A 24,258-nucleotide genomic window follows, 5' to 3' on the forward strand; every position below is an offset into this window, starting at 1 on the left:
TGAAAAAGCTGACTGACTCATTCCAATAATGATGCTTGATGCCGCTTGAAAAGAACCAGTAGCAAAAGAATGTAATGCCGCCAACAACTTCAGGAGTCCGGGAATGGCCCTTGATCGCACCATCATTGGCTCCAGATATTGGGAAATTTTGTTATAAAGAATAATAATTGATTCTCTATCTAGCCGAAATTGTTGCACAATTTGTATGTCAGAAAGGTCATGAAAACCCACTCTTGGGAGGAATACTCTTGGTACTCTTCTTCTCCTTCTCCTTCTTCTGTCATCATCCACAGGAGCTTCTTGAATTTGCCTTTGATTTCTAATTTGGATGTATTGAAGCATGAACAAGTGCATAAGGGACTCCATCATTAACGACAAATCAGTAAGTAATACACTTCTCCGATAGATTGAGCGATACAAATGGCATCAGTTTAGATTCTACTATTAAATTATATGGTACTCGCCACCTAAATGGTGGCGAGCATATTTGCATGAATATGATGCATAAATTGATTGTTTAGTAATTATGAATAATTGCGAGTTATTTGGCGAGCAAGGTCTTTTTAGTGGGAAAAAACAGTCAGATCGAGTAGTAGAGAACAGGTATGCTCACAAGTAAAAAAACAGTAGATGTAGCCATGTTTCACTGCTTAGTACATGTGAATTGTGATCCGTGCGCGGATAAAGACACGAGATTAGACATGAAAAGCAAAATGACTGCTTAGTACATAGAGCCCATAGATAAAAATTAAATTAATGGCTAGATTATGAGTTTTGCATTATGAGTAAAAAAGCAGCGTTATGGCTAATAACGCTGCTTTTTCACTACCGCTGCTATTACGAGTCTTGTAGGTACAGCTGTCCCGCACAATTTTTGGTCGTACCGCAAATTAACTTACGCAATTTGCGTAAAGTCTTTTTTCAATGGGACTTCCATAGCGCCAGTATTACAAGCTTTTTTTGGAGGCCAAAAAGTGAGAGGTACAGCCTATTCCGCAAGATTCGTAACGCATTCTAAAGTCAGTAGTTATGAGTTTTACGCTACAAAGCTGTAGCATAAAATTCATAACTAAAGTGCTAAAAAGTACACTAACACCCATAAACTACCTATTAACCCCTAAACCGAGGCCCTACCGCATCGCAAACACTAAAATAAAATTATTAACCCCTAATCTGCCGCTCCCAACATCCCGCCACTATAATAAACATATTAACTCCTAAACCGCCGCACTCCTGCATCGTAAACACTAGTAAATATTATGAACCCCTAATCTGCTGGGTTCTAATGTTGGGAGGGTGTTTGCATTTGTTGTACAGGTAAAAGAGCTGATTTCTTTGGGGTAATGCCCCACAAAAAGGCCCTTTTAAGGGCTATTGGTAGTTTATTGTAGGCTAGGGTTTTTTTTATTTTGGGGGGGACTTTTTTATTTTGATAGGGCTATTAGATTAGGTGTAATTAGTTCAAATATCTGATAATTTCTTTTTTTATTATATTTAATTAATTTAATTTATTTAATTGTAGTGTGATGTTAGGTGTAAGTGTAACTCAGGTTAGGTTTCATTTTACAGGTATATTTGTGTTTATTTTAACTAGGTAGTTAGTAAATAGTTAATAACTATTTAGTAACTATTCTACTTAGTTAAAATAAATACAAACTTACGTGTAAAATAAAAATAAACCCTAAGCTAGCTGCAATGTAACTATTAGTTATATTGTAGCTAGCTTAGGGTTTATTTTACAGGTAAGTATTTAGTTGTAGTAGGTTTTTTTAGATGTATTTTAATTATATTTAAGTTAGGGGGTGTTAGGGTTAGGGTTAGACTTAGGTTTAGGGGTTTATAACTTTAGTATAGTGGCGACGACATTGGGGACAGCAGATTAGGGGTAAATAAATATAGGTAGGTGGTGGCGATGTTATGGGGGGCAGATTAGGGGTTAATAATATTTAACTATTGTTTGCGATGCGGGAGTGCAGCGGTTTAGAGGTTAATATGTTTATTATAGTGGCGGCGATGACCAGAGTGGCAGATTAGGAGGTTAATTATGTAGTGGGTAGGTTGCGGCGACATTGGGTGCGGAAGATAAGGGGTTAATAAGTATAATGTAGGTGTTGGCGATGTCGAGGGCGGCAGATTAGGGGGTAATAAGTGTAAGATTAGGGGTGTTTGAACTCGGGTTCATGTTAGGGTGTTAGGTGTAAACATAACTTTAGTTTCCGCATAGGTAATCAATGGGGCTGCGTTACAGAGCTTTACATGCATTTTTGCAGGTGTTAGGCTTTTTTTCAGACGACTCTCCCCATTGATATCTTAGGGGGAAATTGTGCACGAGCACGTACAACTAGCGGTTGGTATTGCGAGTGCGGTAAGGAGCACAATTTTGCTCTACACTCACTTCTTGCCTAATAACGCCGGATTTCTGAAAACCTGTTAATACCAGCGCTGTAGGTGAGCGCGTGACAATACCATGCAAGTTAGCACCGCACCCATCATACGCAAACCTCGTAATCTAGCAGTAACGTATTAGCTAAAATAATCTTTATCAAAATAAAACTGTCAAAACGTGTTAACATTTCTAATTGAAAGGGAGCAGTACCATTTCTTACAGAAAAAAACAAACATTTATTAGCAAAGCATTAATTGTGGAGTACATTATTTATTATAGCAATCATATATTCTTAATTATAAAAAGCTGGGAATTCTATTCTTGAGCTGAATATTTGTTATAATTAGTTGTATTATAAGAAAAGTAAACTAAACACCGCTCACCAGATATAATACGTGATTACCAAAAGAAAAAATAATATTAGCATTTATCTAAAAATAAATTAATATATATTAGGAAAAAAGGGATACGCATTAGCAAGATTTTATATATTAATATAACACAAACACAAGATATTTTTATGAAATCAATTTTACTTTAACATAAGAAAAAAATGTTTTTCCACTCAAAGCAAGTATGTAATGGAAATAACTTTTATATATTAAAAAACAATCCTTATAATTAAATAAAGATTATGTGTCAGATTACAGTGGAGTGCAAAATATTGCTTTTGCTAAAAACGGATATTTGGCCTCCACTCTGTAATACCACGGCGACCGCAAATGTGCGCTAATATTACAAGTTAGGTGCAATGCAAATGCCACCTTTAAACTCACATTGCATGGAAGCATTGCGCTTACAAAGGTGTGCTTCCGTAGGCTCCACATTGGACCCCTCGTTCTCATTCTGGTAGACACAGCATGAGGAACTAGGTGCAGAGAAGGGGGTAGGTCACACAGCGATGGGAAGCAAAATATTAATATATATGAAATTTACATATATACTTATGCTTTCATATATGTGTATTATACCACATATTAACACATTTACAGGGAACATATAGCTCCCCCTAGATCGCAATGTAATGGCACTTTTCAGTGCCATTTTTTTTCTAAAGGCTGGGACACACTGCAAGCGATGCGGCGCGAGGCAAAGCAGCTGCTTTGCTCCGCGTCGCATCGCTTTCTGAAGTTTAAATATTTCATCTCTGGAGCGCTTAGCTACGCGACCTGACGCAGCAGAGTGCTCAGAGATGAAAAGGCAAGACACACTGAGCGCGCACAGCTGCATCTACACGCTGTCCGCGTCGCTCTGCTTGCAGTGTGTCACAGCCTTTACTCCCCACACCAGCACACTTTAACACCAGTACAGTTTTTTTTAGTTTTTTTTTAAAAAATTTTACATTTAAAAAAAAAAAAAAAAAAAAAGGGACCACACATGTCATTTTGGGGGCAATTTGAAGACATTTAAAATATTAACCAGAGATCGACCTCTGGTTAATTTTTTGAGTTCTAATTGCTACTGCAAGCTTGCCGGTAGCAATAACTAGCCCACTTGTAATGGCTGGTTATTTAGGGCCACAAAAATTACTCACCTCCACTAGTAATCTAGCCCTAAATTAAATAAATAAATGCCACTGCTGCTATAACTTTTAGGGAAACAGCACTAATTCTCCAAATTTAAAGCCAACCATCAAGTAGCAATAACCGGCAGGATGCACACAAGTACACATTATAATTGTAAGTGTAAACACAAACAGTTTGGGCAGGTTGGAAGATTGCTGTAAATATGGGCACACTGCTGCTTTAAAAATAAATTGGGAACCAGCACCACTTGTCTGGCCACAGTATATAATATTGAAGTTGATTATCTTGCAGCTGTTTAGATTTTTATTCAAAACTATATTGAACACATTTTTCTACCTAGAAAGAGAAAAGTAATATATTTTTATTGAAGTTCCTGTGCTGAATATACTTCCTTTTACCATTAGACCTATAGAGAATTGCCTATGTTCACTAAACTGATATTATCTTAAAGTGCTTTAAAACATTTCGAGATCTGCTCAGATAATCCCTAGCCAATTTTGCATTTTACCAAAAGGAACAATAAACATAGATAACTCCATAAAATGAAATGTGTGGGGAGTTAGAGCTTATACAATTCAGAAACTAAAAAGAAAGGTTAATGGCGAGGCACTGCAGTATACATTTGCAGGTAATACATATTGTATTATTTTTTTCTCTATCCCAACTTGTTTTATGGTCCCTTAAACATGCTTTCATGAAAAATAAAATGTTTTTGGATTTCTTCTTTCATAAAATTATAGATGGTTGTTCCAAGTGTACAATTGAAATGTAAGTTTACAAATTTGCCATTCTTTAGGTAATATAACGTTTATAACTATATGTAGTTACAGTTGACTTTAAAATTATTTTTTATTCTAAGATTAAAAATGGATAGATTGTTTGTTTCAAGTGTACAATTGAACTTTAGATTTTACATATTCCCATTCAACTATAGTTAATATAACGTTTATAACTAACATTGTAACAGCTGATTTGAATATTATTTTTTATTCTAATATTAAAAATATAGATGTTTGCCACATATTATTTTACACTGGGGGTGTCGTTGAATGGTCATTATGGAGTTGAAAGTATCTTGACATGGAGTTGTGAATTGGGAGCATTTAGCTTTGGCAAATCCCATCCAAGATTATTGAATGTTGGTGTCATTACATAAGCACAATGTATGCATTAATGGTTAGCAGCAAAAGTTAAAAAACAAAAAGAAAAAAATAATAATTCTGCTATATTTTCACCTGCAGCAGTAGTTCAAAAACAACTGGTGTGCTTTGTGTTTGCATGGCTGTTATGTGAGGGTTACTCATTGAAAAGAGGAATATAGTACAACATATCTATTATTAGTACGATAAACACTCTATAGTCAAATACACTCAATTCCGAAGCAGTGATGCTTTCTCATGACAGTCCTAGGACTTGAGTCATGATTTCAAGGCTATCTCATATGACCCAGGGAGACACAATTATAGTGTATGACCTCTCTCATTAAATTAAATGTGACATCTGCTTAACTAAAGGTCTGATGACAAACCATAAAGACACAGTATGATACCCAGTGTTCTTGAACAATTTCCTCAACTGAAGCCTGCAAATAACCAAAAATGTTTGAAACAAAGTTTTAATTCAAAAAAATCCTGGATGTAGATTAAAGCAAGTATAGATATTGACAATTGATTATTTTAAAGATGATTTAATTTCATCTGTATTTTGAATGGTTGGAAATAATCCATTTGAAGACTAACTTTGAGGGCTACATCACATCTCAAAATGTTACATTTTAGTAAAATTTGATTTGGTGATGTTTCTCCTGTTCTGAGAAGAGCAGTAAAGAGAATAAATAATAGATTTTATGCTTTTTAGCATGTGAAGATGTGTTAACTTACTTACCTTTACTGCTGCAGTGATGATGACAGCTGAAAATTTGTTACAATCTTGCTACAAATATATAGAGCAAACCCCTACGGTGCATAGGAGGAGCCAGCCCATATATAGTGATGTCTGGCTAAATATTAAAGAATATCTTATCTATCTTGCAGTGCACAATGATTAGAATCAATTTGTGAAGCAGCTGCCATTACAATTAATTAGTGAATTACTTGCTTTTATAATCTTATCAGAGAAAAGTAAATACTAACCTATATTAGTATTAATCATTTTTATATAAATTATATAAATGCCTCAATTTAAAAAAATAAAACTTTATAGTTTTAACCATTCTTATAGAAAGTTTATAATAGATTTAATAAAAATAGGATGAAAATAAAACATGGGGTATCTTGCGTGACCAGAGATATTCTAGAGTGGTTGTATATAGTATCACTGGATAGTAAAATTTAAAAATAATAAAAAAAAAAACTTTTGTTGGATAGTATATAGCTAGTCATTGCCCTGGAATCAGAATAATCTATTCATGTTTATATAGACGTACACTGTGGAAAAGAACGGAAGCTGATTTTTAATGATCTCCTTAGCCTAGTAAATACAGGAATACAACACCTTCATCAGAATTAAGAGAGAGTTTATTTACAAGATTAATTATGTAATACAAACTAGATTATCCCCCACTTCATCAACAGGCATAATTAGTTACAACACTTCATATCAAAGACAGAAGTGTCCTAAAAAAAATGTTTGCATTTTTTTTTTTATAATTGCCTTTTTTATATAAATTGCTTCTATGTATTATAAGTTAGGGTACAAATAGTGTGAAAATATTTCCAAAGCCCCCTTTGTACAATGTCTAAGGAAAGTATAATTTGCCTGTTTAAAATGAAACTTTTGTTATTCAAATCCAACCTAAATAATTTTAAACAATCTTAATGTAATTTGTGTAAAGACATGCTGGGGGATATTTATCAAAGCCTCAACTTTGTTGCATTCGCCGGCACCAATACGCTTGCCTAACATTGCGGCCGCGTATCTCACTACGCTCACCTTATTTATAAAAAAAGCCGGCAAAAAGACGCGCACCAAGTACGGGGCGATGAGTATCGGACTGTTGTTAACTAACAGTCATCGATCTTGCGTCTATTCGGCTTTTTCCCAACTTTATTTATACCCTGTCACTAAACGCCGCCACTATAATAAAATGTTTAACCCCTATCCCGCCACTCCCCGACACCGCCGCAACCTAAATAAAGTTATTAACCGCTATCCCGCCGCTCCCCGACATTGCCGCCACCTTAATAAAATGTATTAACCCCTATTCCGCTGCTCCCTGCCACCGGCACCACTAAATAAACTTATTAACCCCTAAACCTCTGGCCTCCCACATCACCTCCACTAACTAAACCTATTAACCCCTAAACCGTCAACTCACCACATCGCAAAAAACTAAATTAAGCTGTTAACCCCTAAACCTAATGTTGCAGAATTCCGGCATATTTGCGGTTAAAGCTTTTATAAATATCCCAATATCGGTATGCTGGACATATTTACCAAAGATTATGATTGCTAACTTTTGTTTTTTTTAAGTATTTTGTTAATGTTTTCCATCATTGATTGTAAAATTTCCTGTTTAGGCAAAGTTTTTTATCTAGAATTAAAAACATTGCAGGAAACCATTTTCTCATATAAAATTGGTCTCAACTTATTCTCATCCTCTTAAATAGCATATTTACATTTCTCATAATGTAATGTATGTGTTTTTCTAAACTTACATTCACTGCTTAGACCGCATTAACCAAGCCTCACTTTCACTGCACAGACTACATTTTCAAAAACAAATTATTAATGTACAGGCTAGACATGTATTCATTCAAATGTTTGCCCAATCATCCATTTGGTCACATAATGAGTAGATGAATGGAAATGGAACCAAAATGAGTAATAGAATTTTACATGTTTATCAGTCGCATTTGTTTAGTTTTCGTTCATACTTTCTGTGTCAAAAATAAATGGGCAGAGAACACAGGAAAAAGGGAAGGCGCTGAAATCATTTGACAAATCAGCTCATTAACTTGCAGTTAATGGTCTGACCATTCATGTGTAAATCTTCTCTTGTCCAATCCTAACAGAGAATTACTAAATGATTGATATGAGGGCTAGCAAGTCAGGGATTTAATGCCAAACAGGCTTGTCCATTCCACTTTTAAACTAGCATAGGGTGGTGATGATAGTGGTGATAGTCTAAGCAAACATCAGCCATCTTTTAATTACGTTCACTTCAGCTTCTGAACAGTGCAGTGGTGCACGCCTCTGTCAGCCTGCTGTGCTGTTTGTTGTAAAAAAAGACTTTTGTGTGGAGAATCAGATTTTTCTTGCAGTGCAGTGCAATGACACATACTGCATTATTATTTTTTTACTCTGGAGACCTGAAATTTATAACTTTTCTTTACTAGTTTAGAGTTGTAGCTTAATATATTTTGCAGTGGGGAGCATAGCCGGGACTGCATTTTTTTGGGGAAAATGTTTTTATATAACTCTTTGTGTGCAGAGTCTGTTTTTCTTTCATGTAATTGGCAAGAGTCCATGAGCTAGTGACATATGGGATATACAATCCTACTAGGAGGGGCAAAGTTTCCCAAACCTCAAAATGCCTATAAATACACCCCTTACCACACCCACAATTCAGTTTTACAAACTTTGCCTCCTATGGAGGTGGTGAAGTAAGTTTGTGCTAAGATTTCTACGTTGATATGCGCTTCTCAGCATTGTTGAAGCCCGATTCCTCTCAGAGTACAGCGTATGTCAGAGGGACGTGAAGGGAGTATCACTTATTGAATACGATGATTTCCCTAACGGGGGTCTATTTCATGGGTTCTCTGTTATCGGTCGTAGAGATTCATCTCCTACCTCCCTTTTCAGATCGACGATATACTCTCAATTTACCATTACCTCTACTGATAACTGTTTCTGTACTGGTTTGGCTATCTGCTATATGTGGATGGGTGTCTTTTGGTAAGTATGCTTTTTATTACTTAAGACACCTCAGCAATGGTTTGGCACTTTATGCATTTATATAAAGTTCTACATATATGTACTTATATTTGCCATGAGTCAGGTTCATGTATTGCCTTCTGCAGACTGTCAGTTTCATATTTGGGTAATATAAACATCTTTTAAAGAAATATTTTTCTTACCTGGGGTTTAGTCTTTTTTCAATTGACTACTTCTTGCAAATTGCGGGCGGCATTAGGCCCGCTGGTGCATCAAATGCTAAACTTTATTGCGTCATTCTCGGCGTGAAAATATTTTTGGTGCGGAAAAATACGTCTATGACGCAACTTCGTCATTTCCGGCGTCATACTTGACGCAGAGACCTTTCACATGGTCGAGTCATTAGTGATGCGAGTGTGTCATTTCCGGTTATTTTTTGGCACCAAAAAGGTTTATGTTACGTTGTGCGTCATACTTGGCACTAAACTTTTTCATTATTTCAATACCCCATTGATGTTTGCCTCTTGATTTTTTCTTTATCAGAGGCCTATGCTGTTTGCTTTTCTCCCATTCCTGAAACTGTTATATAAGGAAATAGATAATTTTGCTTTTTATGTTGTTTTTTTCTCTTACATTTTGCAAGATGTCTCTATCTGATCCTGCCTCAGAAGTTTCTGCAGGAACATTGCTGCCTGACATCGGTCCTACCAAAGCTAAGTGCATTTGTTGTAAAATTGTTGAAATTATTTCGCCGAATGTCATTTGTAATAATTGTCATGATAAACTTTTACATGCAGTTAGTGTATCCATCAGTAATGGCACATTGCTAGTAGTGATGCCGCGAACCTAAAAATTTGAGTTCGCGAACGGAGAACTCGAACTTCCGCAAAAGTTTGCGAACGGGCGAACCGCCATAGACTTCAATAGGCAGGCGAATTTTAAAACCCACAGGGACTCTTTCTGGGCACAATTATGAGGGAAAAGTTGTTTCAAGGGCACTAACACCTGGACTGTGGCTTGCCAAAGGGGGATCCATGGCAAAACTCCCATGGAAAATTACATAGTTGATGCAGAGTCTGGTTTTAATCCATAAAGGGCATAAATCACCTAACATTCCTTAATTGTTTGGAATAACGTGCTTTAAAACATCATCAAATGTACACTTACACTACTATTAAACAAGATATGAGTGGTGGCACTGGGCAAGTGGGCACAGTATACGCTGTGACACACACGCTGGCAGGCAGGCAACTGCAATTAGATTACACAAGCAGACTGATGTTTCACAGTCAAAAAAGTTTTTTTTTTTTAAATTTACACTACTGTTACACCAGATATGAGTGGTGGCACTGGACAAGTGGGCACAGTATACGCAGTGAGCCTGGCACACACGCTGGCAGGCAGGCAACTGCAATTAGATTACACAAGCAGACTGATGTTTCACAGTCAAAAAAGTTTTTTTTTTTAAAATTATTTAAACTACTGTTACACCAGATATGAGTGGTGGCACTGGGCAAGTGGGCCTGGCACACACGCTAGCAGGCAGGCAACTACAATTAGATTACACTAGCAGATTGATGTTTCACAGTCAAAAAAGTTTTTTTTTTTTTTAATTATTTACACTACTGTTACACCAGATATGAGTGGTGGCACTGGGCAAGTGGGCCTGGCACACACGTTGGAAGGCAGGCAACTGCAATTAGATTACACTAGCAGACTGATGTTTCACAGTCAAAAACGTTTTTTTTTTAAATTTACACTACTGTTACAGCAGATATGAGTGGTGGCACTGGGCAAGTGGGCCTGGCACACACGCTGGCAGGCAGGCAACTGCAATTAGATTACACTAACAGACTGATGTTTCACAGTCAAAAAAGTTTTTTTTTTTTTTAATTATTTACACTACTGTTACACCAGATATGAGTGGTGGCACTGGGCAAGTGGGCCTGGCACACACGCTGGCAGGCAGGCAACTGCAATTAGATTACACTAGCAGACTGATGTTTCACAGTCAAAAAAGTTTTTTTTTTAAATTATTTACACTACTGTTACACCAGATATGAGTGGTGGCACTGGGCAAGTGGGCCTGGCACACACGCTGGCAGGCAAGCAACTGCAATTAGATTACACTAGCAGACTGATGTTTCACAGTCAAAAAAGTTTTTTTTTTTTTAATTATTTACACTACTGTTACACCAGATATGAGTGGTGGCACTGGGCAAGTGGGCCTGGCACACACGCTGGCAGGCAGGCAACTGCAATTAGATTACACTAGCAGACTGATGTTTCACAGTCAAATTTTTTTTTAAAATTATTTACACTACTGTTACACCAGATATGAGTGGTGGCACAGGGCAAGTGGGCCTGGCACACGCTGGCAGGCAGGCAACTGCAATTAGATTACACTAGCAGACTGAGGTTTCACAGTCAAAAAAGTTTTTTTTTAAAATTATTTACACTACTCTTACACCAGATATGAGTGGTGGCACTGGGAAAGTGGGCCTGGCACACACACTAGCAGGCAGGCAACTGCAATTAGATTACACAAGCAGACTGATGTTTCACAGTCAAAAAAGTTTGTTTTTTTTAAATTATTTACACTACTGTTACACCAGATATGAGTGGTGACACTGGGCAAGTGGGCCTGGCACATACGCTGGCAGGCAGGCAACTGCAATTAGATTACACTAGCAGACTGATGTTTCACAGTCAAAAAAGTTTTTTTTTTTAATTATTTACACTACTGTTACACCAGATATGAGTGGTGGCACTGGGAAAGTGGGCCTGGCACACACGCTGACAGGCAGGCAGCTGCAATTAGATTATACTAGCAGACTGATGTTTCACAGTCAAAAAAAGTTTTTTTTTTTTAATTATTTACACTACTGTTACACCAGATATGAGTGGTGGCACTGGGCATGTGGCTTGGCAGGCAAGCAACTGCAATTAGATTACACAGGAAAAAAAATAATTGATGTTCTAGCCCTAAAAAGGGCTTTTTGGGGTGCTGTCCTTAAAGCAGAGATCAGATGAGTCCTACAGGACTGTAGTGGACACTGAATACACTAGCCTAGCTATCAATTTCCCTATAAAATCACCAGCAGCTACACTGTCCCTCCTCTCACTAACAATGCAGCTTCCGAATGAATCTAAAATGGCTGCTGTCCAGGAGCTGGGAGGGTCTGGGAGGGAGTGTCTGCTGCTGATTGGCTGGAATGTGTCTGCAGACTGTGAGATACAGGGTCACAGTTTACTCAATGATGATGAATAGGGGGTGGATCGAACATTGCATATGCTCGCCCGCCGCGGCGAACGCGAACAAGCTATGTTTGCCGGGAACTATTCGCCAGCGAACAATTTACGACATCACTAATTGCCAGTTGTAGTTTCTTCAACTTCTAATGTGCATGATATACCTGTAAATTTTAAAGAATTTGTTTCTGATTCTATTTTGAAGGCTTTGTCTGCATTTCCACCTTCTAATAAACATAAAAGGTCTTTTAAAACTTCTCATTTAGTTGATGAAATTTCAAATGACCAACAACATAATTTATCCTCTTCTGATGAGGATCTATCTGATACAGAAGATCCTTCCTCAGACATTGACACTGACAAATCTACTTATTTATATGCGTTCTTTATTAAAAGAAGTGTTAATTATTTTGGATATTGAGGTAACCAGTACTTTTGACGTACAGTCTAATAAACATTTAATTGCTGTTATTAAACCTCCTGTGGTCTCTTCAGGGGATTTTTCCTATTCCTGAGGTTATTTCTGATATGATTTCTAGGGAATGGAATAAGCCAGGTACTTCTTTTATTCCTTCTTCAAGGTTTAAAAAATTGTATCCTTTACCAGCAAAAGCTATAGAGTTTTGGGAAAAAATCCCCAAAGTTGATGGGGCTATTTCTACTCTTGCTAAATGTACCACTATTCCTATGGAAGATAGTACTTCCTTTAAGGATCCTTTAGATAGGAAGCTTGAATCTTATCTAAGGAAGGCCTATTTATATTCAGGTCATCTTCTCAGATGTGCAATTTCTTTGGCTGATGTTGCGGCTGCATCAACCTTCTGGTTGGAGAATTTAGCGCAACAGGAATTGGATTCTGACTTATCTAGCATTATTTGCGTATTGCAATATGCTATTCAATTTATTTGTGATGCAATTTTTGATATTATCAAAATTGATGTTAGATCCATGTCTTTAGCTATTTTAGCTAGAAAAGCTTTGTGGCTTAAATCATGGAATGCTGATATGACATCTAAATCTAGATTACTATCTCTTTCTTTCCCAGGTAATAATTTATTTGGTTCTCAGTTGGACTCTATTTTTTCAAATGTCACTGGGGGAAGGGAGTTTTTCTGCCTCAGGATTAAAAACCTAAGGGTAAATCTAAGGCTTCTAACCATTTTCGTTCCTTTCGTCAGAATAAGGAACAGAAACTCAATCTTCCCCCCAAGGAGTCTGCTTCCAATTGGAAGCCTTCCTCAAATTGGAATAAAACCAAGCCATTTAGGAAACCAAAGTCAGCCCCTAAGTCCACATGAAGGTGGGGCCCTCATTCCAGCTCAGCTGGTAGGGGGCAGATTAAGGTTTTTCAAGGATATTTGGATAATCTGTCCAAAATCAATGGATTCAGATAATTGTCTCTCAAGGGTATTGAATAGGATTCAGAGTAAGACCTCCTATGAGAAGATTTTTTCTCTCACGTATCCCAGTAAATCCAGTAAAAGCTCAGGCTTTCCTGAAGTGTGTTTCAGACCTGGAGTCTTCAGGGGTAATCATGCCAGTTCCTCCTTAGGAACAAGGTTTGGGGTTGTATTCAAATCTATTCATTGTACCAAAGAAGGAAAATTTATTCAGACCAGTTCTGGATCTGAAAATTTTTAATCGTTATGTAAGAGTACCAACTTTCAAGATGGTGACTATAAGGACTATTCTGCCTTTTGTTCAGCAAGGACCTTATATGTCCACAATAGACTTGCAGGATGCATACCTTTATATTCCGATTCATCCAGAACATTATCAGTTTCTGAGATTCTCTTTTCTAAACAATCATTACCACTTTGTTGCTCTTCCATTTGGCCTAGCAACAGCTCTAAGAATCTTTTCAAAGGTTCTGGGTGCCCTACTCTCTGTAATCAGAGAACAGGGTATTGCAGTGTTTCCTTATTTGGACGATATCTTAGTACTAGCTCAGTCTTTGCGTACTGCAGAATCTCACACGAATCAACTAGTGTTGTTTCTTTGGAAACATGGTTAGAGGATCAATTTACCAAAAGTTTCTTGATTCCTCAGACAAGGGTCACCTTTTTAGGCTTCCAGATAGATTCAGTGTCCATGACTCTGTCTCTAACAGACAAGAGACGTTTAAAATTGGTTGCAGCATGCCGGCACCTTCAGTCTCAGTCATTCCCTTCAGTGGCTATGTGCATGGAAGTTTTAGGTCTCATGACTGCAGCATCGGACATGATCCCCTTTGCTCGTTTTCACATGAGACCTCTTCAGCTTTGTATGCTGAATCAATGTACGTCACTCTCTGACATGGTGGATAGATCACCATCGTTTAGTTCAAGGGGCTTCTTTTGTTCAGCCAACCTGGACTGTGATCGCAACAGATGTGAGTCTTTCAGGTTGGGGAGCTGTTTGGGGATCTCTGACAGCACAAGGGGTTTGGAAATCTCAAGAGGCGAGATTACCAATAAATATTTTAGAACTCCGTGCAATTCTCAGAGCTCTTCAGTTTGGCCTCTGCTAAAGAGAGAACCGTTCATTTGTTTTCAGATAGACAATATCACAACAGTGGCATATGCCAATCATCAGGGTGGGACTCCCAGTCCCCAAGCTATGAAAGAAGTATCTTGGATACTTGTTTGGACGGAATCCAGCTCTTGTCTAATCTCTGCGGTGCTTATCCCAGGTGTAGACAATTGGGAGGCGGATTATCTCAGCCACCAGACTTTACATCCAGGGGAGTGGTCTCTCCATCCAGATGTGTTTTCTCAGATTGTTCAGTTGTGGGGTCTTCAATAGATAGATCTCATGGCCTCTCATCTAAACAAGAAACTTCCCAGATACCTGTCCAGGTCCAGGGATGTTCAGGCGGAAGCAGTGGATGCGCTGACACTTCCTTGGTGTTATCATCCTGCTTACATTTTCCCGCCTCTAGTTCTCCTTCCAAGAGTGATCTCCAAAATCATCATGGAACAATAATTTGTGTTGCTGGTGGCTCCAGCATGGCCACACAGGTTTTGGTATGCGGATCTGGTTCGGATGTCCAGTTGCCCGCCTTGGCCACTTCCGTTCGGCCAGACCTACTTTCTCAAGTTCCGTTTTTCCATCAGGATCTCAAATCATTAATTTGAAGATATGGAAATTGAATGCTTAGTACTAAGTCATAGATTAATATTATGTTACAAGCTTGTAAATCTGTTTCTAGAAAGATTTTTTATAGAGTTTAGAAGATTTACATTTCATGGTGTTCTTCTCATAAATTCTCCTGGCATTCTTTTAGAATTCCTAGAATTTCACAGTTTCTTCAGGACGGTTTGGATAAGAGTTTGTCTGCAAGTTCCTTGAAAGGACAAATTTCCGCTCTTTCTGTTTTATTTCACAGAAAGATTGCTATACTTCCTGATATACACTGTTTTGTACAGGCTTTAGTTCTTATTAAGCCTGTTATTTAATCAATTTCTCCTCCTTGGAGTCTTAATTTGGTTCTGATGGCTTTACAGGTTCTTCCATTTGAACCTATGCATTTTTTGGATATTAAACTACTTTCTTGGAAAGTGTTGTTCTTTTTGGCTATCTCTTCTGCTAGAAGAGTTTCTGAGTTATCTGCTCTTTCTTGTGAGTCTCCTTTTCTGATTTTTTAATCAGGATAAGGCAGTTTTGTGGACTTCTTTTTAATTTTTACCTAAGGTTGTGAATTCTAACAACATTAGTAGAGAAATTGTTGTCCCTTCCTTGTGTCCTAATCCTAAGAATTCTTTGGAAAGTTCCTTACATTGTTTGGATGTGGTAAGAGCTTTGAAATATTATGTGGAAGCTACTAAAGATTTCAGGAAGACTTCCAGTCTATTTGTTTTATTTTCTGGTCCTAGGAAAGGTCAGAAGGCTTCTGCTATTTCCTTGGCTTCTTGGTTGAAATTTTAGATTCATCAAGCTTATTTTGAGTCGGGTCAGGCCCCGCCTCAGAGAATTACAGCTCATTCTACTAGATCAGTCTCCACTTCATGGGCTTTTAAGAATGAAGCTTCAGTTGATCAGATTTGCAAAGCGGCAACTTGGTCCTCTTTGCATACATTTACTAAATTCTTCTTCGGAAGCGGTTTTTGGTAGAAAAGTTCTTTAGGCAGCTGTTTCAGTTTGATTCTTCTGCTTTTGATTTAAGTTTTTTTTCTTTCAAATGAAATAAACTTATATTTTTGGGTTGTGGATTAATATTTTTCAGCAGATTATGGCTGTTTTTATTAAATTCCCTCCCTCTCTAGTGACTCTTGAGTGGAGATCCACATCTTGGGTATTGATATCCCATATGTCACTAGCTCATGGACTCTTGCCAATTACATGAAAGAAAACATAATTTATGTAAGAACTTAATAGTGAAAGCGAGCTAAATCGTAAATGCTTCTGCGCAACTTCAATAGAACTCTGATGACTACAAAATGTCCTTTACATAATGTCTAAAAAATAACTGATAAATAAATAAATAGATGAACATATGAGGTATGTTCTTAAGTCAAATTAAATGCATCCAAAAATGGAAAGAGTATAGGTGTCCTCTTACCGAAGATTACCTCAATCATATGAGGTAATGTGTGGTCATGTAGTTGATGTTGTGGGTCTGTGGTCAATCGCTGCTGTTGCCTGTTCCTTCAGTGCAGCCTTGTGTATGGTAGCCCTTTGTCTGGAACTTCCTGGATCTTGTGCTTTGGTCTAGAAATCTCTTGGCTGTATGGTAGTTCTCATCCTAGGGTCTTTCCCAAACGTCTAGGTAGGCTCAGGATCAGCAGTTCACTGCTAGGAGCTAGCTGGTGATTGATGGCTACACACATATGTCTCTTGTCATTGGCTTAACAGATGTGTTCTTCCCAGTAGTGCATTGCTGCTCTGGAGCATACTTTAACTATGTGTTTTAAATCATTTGCCAGAGTTAAACGCCTTGTTATATGCAGACAATGGTGCAATAATAAAATACTCTAATCTAGAGCTTTTTCTTCTTGCACTTTTATATCCCTTTAATATATTTAGAACCACCATGGATCCTCCTGGTTCACTTTACAGAAATGATTTCTCCATATATCTGTCACCTTCAGCACTCATGCTTAACTCCCTGTTGAGTCTGTGATATTGACAGATTCACCCTATTAGACCAAGCGATACAGAGAAGGAATATGGCATGTCACAATACACCAAACACAGGGAGCCAGGAACTCTGAGTTTAATGTGTTCGAATGACATCTTGAGAAAGCCCTGAAGGGGGTGAAACACGTGGATCTGTGATACAGAACTTGGTAGTGATTGGCAGTGATTTTGGAGTTGGTAAAGGACACCTACAATACCGTAAAACTGAAAACAGCGGAAAGGAGCAAGAAGGTCTGACCTCTGCGTATGTTGTATTAAAGTGCAGAGTGTAAATAGACCAGATCCAGGAAAGCTGAAAGAGGTTGGGGAAAACGGAGCTGATAATACTTGCGCAAGTGTTTCAAACAGGAGTCGGGAGTGAGTGACGTCACACTAACTGGCCACAGAGGGAAAGGAGAATCAGAAACCCGCCAGAGAGAGTTAGAGCTAAGAAACACCTCAAGGAACTATTCCAAAGTCATTCGAACACATTAAACTCAGAGTTCCTGGCTCCCTGTGTTTGGTGTATTGTGACATGCCATATTCCTTCTCTGTATCGCTTGGTCTAATAGGGTGAATCTGTCAATATCACAGACTCAACAGGGAGTTAAGCATGAGTGCTGAAGGTGACAGATATATGGAGAAATCATTTCTGTAAAGTGAACCAGGAGGATCCATGGTGGTTCTAAATATATTAAAGGGATATAAAAGTGCAAGAAGAAAAAGCTCTGGATTAGAGTATTTTATTATTGCACCATTGTCTGCATATAACAAGGCGTTTAACTCTGGCAAATGATTTAAAACACATAGTTAAAGTGTGCTCCAGAGCAGCAATTCACTACTGGGAAGAACACATCTGTTAAGCCAATGACAAGAGACATATGTGTGTAGCCATCAATCACCAGCTAGCTCCTAGCAGTGAACTGCTGATCCTGAGCCTACCTAGATGTTTGGGAAAGACCCTAGGACGAGAACTACCATACAGCCAAGAGATTTCTAGACCAAAGCACAAGATCCAGGAAGTTCCAGACAAAGGGCTACCATACACAAGGCTGCACTGAAGGAACAGGCAACAGCAGCGATTGACCACAGACCCACAACATCAACTACATGACCACACATTACCTCATATGATTGAGGTAATCTTCGGTAAGAGGACACCTATACTCTTTCCATTTTTGGATGCATTTTATTTGACTTAAGAACATACCTCATCTGTTCATCTATTTATTTATTTATCAGTTATTTTTTAGACATTATGTAAAGGACATTTTGTACTCATCAGAGTTCTTTTAAAGTTGCGCAGAAGCATTTACTATTTAGTTCGCTTTCACTATTATTTACCACAGTGTCAGGGGTACACTGAAAATCTTTACTTCTTGCGGCACTCTCACCTATAATTATCTTGACTTTGTGACATTTATTACTTTTTGGACCAACTATTATTGTTGTGATTATTGTCAATTATTGTCATTTATTTTTACATCATTAACACAGTATTGATTATATACATCTTTTTGGGTACTACTTAGAGTGACATACACCCCTCTAAACTACACCCAGTACTCAGACTAACATACCTTCTTTTTGTGTTCCAACTTGTGCGCTGGTGTTTTTCCTTTACTTACTATGTAAGAACTTACCTGATAAATTAATTTCTTTCATATTGGCAAGAGTCCATGAGGCCCACCCTTTTTATGGTGGTTATGATTTTTTGTATAAAGCACAATTATTTCCAAATTTCCTTTGTTGGTGCTTTCTACTCCTTTCTTTATCACCCCACTGCTTGGCTATTCGTTAAACTGAATTGTGGGTGTGGTGGGAGGTGTATTTATAGGCATTTTGAGGTTTGGGAAACTTTGCCCCTCCTGGTAGGATTGTATATCCCATACGTCACTAGCTCATGGACTCTTGCCAATATGAAACAAATGAATTTATCAGGTAAGTTCTTACATAAATTATGTTTTTTCTTGCAGTCAATGTATCACACTGACTGCATATTCAGATTACTGCGGGGGTATTGCTGGAACTGGTAGGTCTCCTGCCTTTGTTGGGTAAAAAAGTTTTACTTTAACCCTTTCTGTGCAGAATGTTTTTTTTTCTTGCATCAAATGGATCACACTTGCTGCACATGTAAATTGCAGTTGGGGCATCACTAGAACTTGTAGGTCTCCTGCCTTTGTTAGGGAGAAAAATGTTTTAATTTAACTGTCAATATACTGAACCCTCAGAGCTCACAAATGTCACCACTGCTCCCGGAGCATATGGTATTTCTCAAATTTAACATTCTTAATCTAGGTTACTCCACCTTTAGCTTTGACATGTTTTCAAACTCCAGCTCCTGCCCTTCCTCCTCTGTAGTGGCTATTCATCAACCATCAAGCCAAACTCTTAGGAAACTGCTGGGCGCTGTCCAAAGGGCTCTATACACATGTTTGTCATCCTCCCATGAAGGTGTATTTTTGAGGTTTATGTACTGTAAGACCTACCTAGTTCAGTAAGTCTGCTACCTGCTGCTGCTGCCACTCCTGCCCTTCCTGCTACATAGTGGTCATCATCCATCAATGCCAAATTCTCATAAAACTGATGGCTGCTGTGTCCAAGGGGCTCTAGGCACATATCTGTCCTACTCCCTTAAAGGTGTATTTTTCAGGTTTATGTAGTGCGAAGCCTGAGTATTTTGTAACTCTGCAGCCTGCTGCTGCCTCTGTGGAGTTATAAAATATAGAATGTGGGAATGTGGAGTTATCAATGTAAAAAATATAGATAGAATTAGTTGGAATTCAGTTAGCAATGGGTTAATCCTTTACAAGGGCATTACATTTAGAACTGGGACATGTAGATTCAGTTGCTCTTGTCAATCAAAACACTACTTACTGCTAGCTACATACAAATTATTATTAACTTACTATGAAACTGCACATGAGCAAAGTTAAAATAGAATTAGCTATACCTAAGCCAAATTCATAAAATAAGGATGATAACTTATATATATATATATATATATAATTAGCCTTTCATTTATGGTATGGACTAAGCTGATTGGTTTAAGATGTGTATAAAAACAGTGAACTTGAATTAACTGTTGTTATTTGGTACCTCTAGATCTCAAGGTATGTATTACTCTTCATCTGTTGTGATAATTAATAAATAGATTTGTGTCGACTAATGTTTGATAAAATATTAGTGTTATTTTAATTTGTTAGATAACCCAGATTGAATATTTGTCTATAATTAGTTTTATCTAGTCAAGGCATATAATACTTATAAATAAGAATAATTCTTACCGCTCCTTTTCTCTCTCTCTTGCTTTCTTTGTGAGAACCATACATCTGTTGCTAATTACTCATTAGTGACAGCCCCTAGGCTGAGGATACAACAGCCTCTCCTGCTCCTGCCCTGCAACCTCTGTTGTGGTCATCATCAGTTAAAGTAAAAATTGTAGCAAACTGCTGACCGCTGTATCCAAGGGGCTCTAATCACGTCTTTGTCCTCCTCCCTTGGTGGTGTATTTTTGGGGTTTGTGTACTGGAGGTCCTTCCTTCTCTGTAGTAGTCATTTTCCTATGCCAAATCCTCAGGAAACTGCTGTCTGCTGTGACTAATTGGCTCTAGGCATGTTTTTGTCCTCCTCCTCCCTTGTAGGTGTATTTCTAACGCTTATGTACTATGAGGCCTAGCTAGTTCAGTACCTCTGTTGCCTGTTGCTGCCTCTCCTGCTCCTGCCCTTCCTGATCTGTGGTGGTCATCATCAGTTAAAGTAAAAAATTGTATCAAACTGCTAGTCGCTGTGTCCAAAGGCTCAAGGCCTTTTTTGTCCTCCTCCCTTGGAGGTGTATTTTTGAGGTTTGTGTTCCAGAGGCCTACTTAGTTCAGTAACTCTGATATCTGCTGTTGCCTCTCCCACTCCTGCTCAAAGCTCAACAACCGGTAAGACACAACTGACGCATTTAAGAAAAAAGCTTTGCCTTAGTCATGCATGTACAATCAGTTAAGGCTTTAAACCCCACACCAGTAATTAATTGGTACAAATGTGAATCACATGCTATACACACTTGATTAAGGTTGTAAAGTTGCAAACTGTAGTAATGTATTGGATATGTCCAAATCCCATATTGCATTCCCCTTTAATGTGATCCAAGTACATCTGGACTTTAATGGATTTTTTAACACCCCTTGCTACCATAGTGATATTAGTAGTTTGAATTACAATAATACCAATAAATTCCATTAATATAATAATTAAACTACTGAAACAGCAAATAAATGAATAGCTACCATGGTGTAAACAACACCAATGCCAAAAGTTTATCTGACAAAACTATTCACATGATTTACACAGGATTTTAAATGATTTACTACCAAATGTTTATTAAATCATATTCTCAATCTAGTGGCTAACTTGAAAATCAAAAATATATCACATTTTAATAGTACCTTTGTTTTTCCACCTCCTCTAGAAGATGCCCTAACAATCTGAATCACCTTACATTTTAGTGTAGTGACCTGACTTCCATGTATATCAATAAAGTTCTGTGCCATTTTTGAAGGTGCATCCAATCTCTTTTATATCCACAAGGTGTTACCTGATCCTCTCTCTGACCTCATGGGTCGTACAACCCATATACTGGAGATGGCACAGGCAACACCATGTCAGATAAAAGACATTGGAGGACCGACAATTAATGCAGTTCCTCACCTCAAAGACTTTGTCCAAGATGTAAACTGTGCCCCCAAATCCACATGAGTGCATGCTTTGCAAAAAAGATAGTTACATTTCTACATTCCTTTGAAAAACAACCAAGAACTCTCACTCTGTTTGGTACTCTGTAGTTTAGTAGGAGTCAATATATTATCCAAAGTTAAAACTTTGCGATAAGAGAATCTGCAGCCATGAGCTAGCAGATCCCGCAAAGCCTCATTAGCGGTTAACAGTGGGAGGTGCTTCTTAATAACTTTGCAAATCTGTGAAAATTGAGGGGTATATTGAGTTACAAATGTGACATCCCTAAATGATTTTTTATTCCTGCTCTTTTTTTTAATTAATGCGCCCCTATCCATAGTATCTACTTCCCCTTTTGTTTTCTGTATGTGCATAGTCTCTATTGGAAAAAGCCTCAGACTGTTCCTCATAATCTGAATTCTCTGTACAATTCCTTTTAGTTCTCATAAACTGTCCCTTTGCCACTGCATAGGGAACCCATCCAGGATGGCAACTTTTACCATGTTCCTCTGGGTTCCCAGGAATAGGTTTCCTATACAGTGTGGAACCTGTCTCTTAGGATCCAGTAATATCCAAAAAATTGATAGCTCTAATCTGATGATAAACTGTAAATTTTATACTAATGGTGTTATTGTTGGTATAATGAATAAAGCTATCCAATTCAGAGACGCCTCTGTCCAAATAAACAGGAGATTATCTATGTACCTCCGGTAAAATTTGATGCAATGTTTGAAGGTGTTCATGTCACCAAAGATGTGGCAGCCTCCCACTAGTCCATGAAAAGGTTGCCATATGAGGGAGCAAACTTGGCCCTCATGGCCATCCCACATCTCTGGAGATAAAAGACAACTTTAAAGGAAAATAAATTGCATTGTAATAAGAAATAAGCTTGAAGATCTTCTCTTTAAAAAGTTCTGCTCCATTTCAGAAAATATTTCAGAACCTGCATACCGTGTTCATGGGGAATGGAAGAATAAAAAGTAGTTATATTGACTGCTCACCATGTACAGATATTATCCCATTAAACCATCTCTTTCAATTCAAGTTGTTGCTGGGTATCTCTTAAATAGCTGGGTAAAGATAGCACTATGAGCAGTAATATCCTATGAAGCCACTGAGACAAGGGTTCACAAAGTGAAGCAATGCCAGATACAATCAGCCCACCCTTCACATCAATCAAAGTTTTGTGTACGAATGGTAGTATATGGAAGATGGGTTAAACTGGGCAAAAAAACAAATATGCTCTGATCCAAAAACCCTGCATGTAACCCATCATCCAATAAACTATATAAAGCATCCTGAAACCTCTTAAAATGATTGTAGTTCAAAATACTATAACTCACCGAAATCCCCCCCGAATCAGAAAATCTAAATTTCTTGTCTGACCTATCAGAGCTCCTACCCCTATGCCTACATCCTTGTGATCTATCTCTAGACCTACGTCTTAGGCTCCTTCTCCAAATGTAAACAGTACCATTGGCATAATCAGATTAATCAGGCATATACTTAGAATGTTTGATTTTCTTGACCATGGTTTACTCCAATATTTTATCATAGGCAGAATATCTTACTCTTTTATAATGCAGATATTTTTTCTCTAACTAGCAACAGCTGTTTATCCTTATACTCTATTAAAAGTGACATCAATTTGAAAGAACATTTAGATAATGCTTCATTCCACTTATTAATTAATGAATTGAATGTCCTCAGTGTCAAATGTAGGGAATTTAATTAAATTTAGTCCACTTGAGACTATAGTCAGCCTAATGTAGGGTTCAAGTGTCCTTTTGTCCCATTTTAACTTTTTATCTTTGATAATCAGATCTTCCATTGATTGAAATGTCACTCAGAGGATTGGTAGATGCATTATCACTAAATATAGATTACAAGACTTGTGTCAGAGTGTTTAAATAATCTATAGAAGTGAGGTAACAATTTCTTTCTTTGTCAGTGTCCATGGTTAAGTTATGTAGCAAACACAGTACAATAATGGATTATCAGTATGGCGGCCAACAATAAATGTTTATCTCTGTGGATCACCAAATGTTAAATGGCTAGAAATTCTCTGTCAAAATTCCATAAGGCAACAAAATATAATCACTAGCAATCTACTTTTAGCGAATGTAGATGACTATTTCGTGATTATATAATGTGAGTAGTTTTGTATGAGGGATTTGAAAAAGAATGAGAGTTGAAAAAGTAAGATTGTACGGAAAGGTTGCAGTTGTGGGAAGTAAAAGGTTAGAAGTGGGAAGACAATAGGGTGACAATAGGGTGGTGGGAAAAGGTAGTAGTAGTGAATAATTGATATTACTGTAATTAGCAAATGCTTTTTTCAATTTATTGTTTGAATTCTCTTTGTAAAATATTTTATAGTGCTTGTATGTTCTCGTGTCCCAG

The sequence above is a fragment of the Bombina bombina genome, unplaced genomic scaffold (assembly GCF_027579735.1).
Source record: "Bombina bombina isolate aBomBom1 unplaced genomic scaffold, aBomBom1.pri scaffold_914, whole genome shotgun sequence".
Taxonomy (NCBI): domain Eukaryota; kingdom Metazoa; phylum Chordata; class Amphibia; order Anura; family Bombinatoridae; genus Bombina; species Bombina bombina.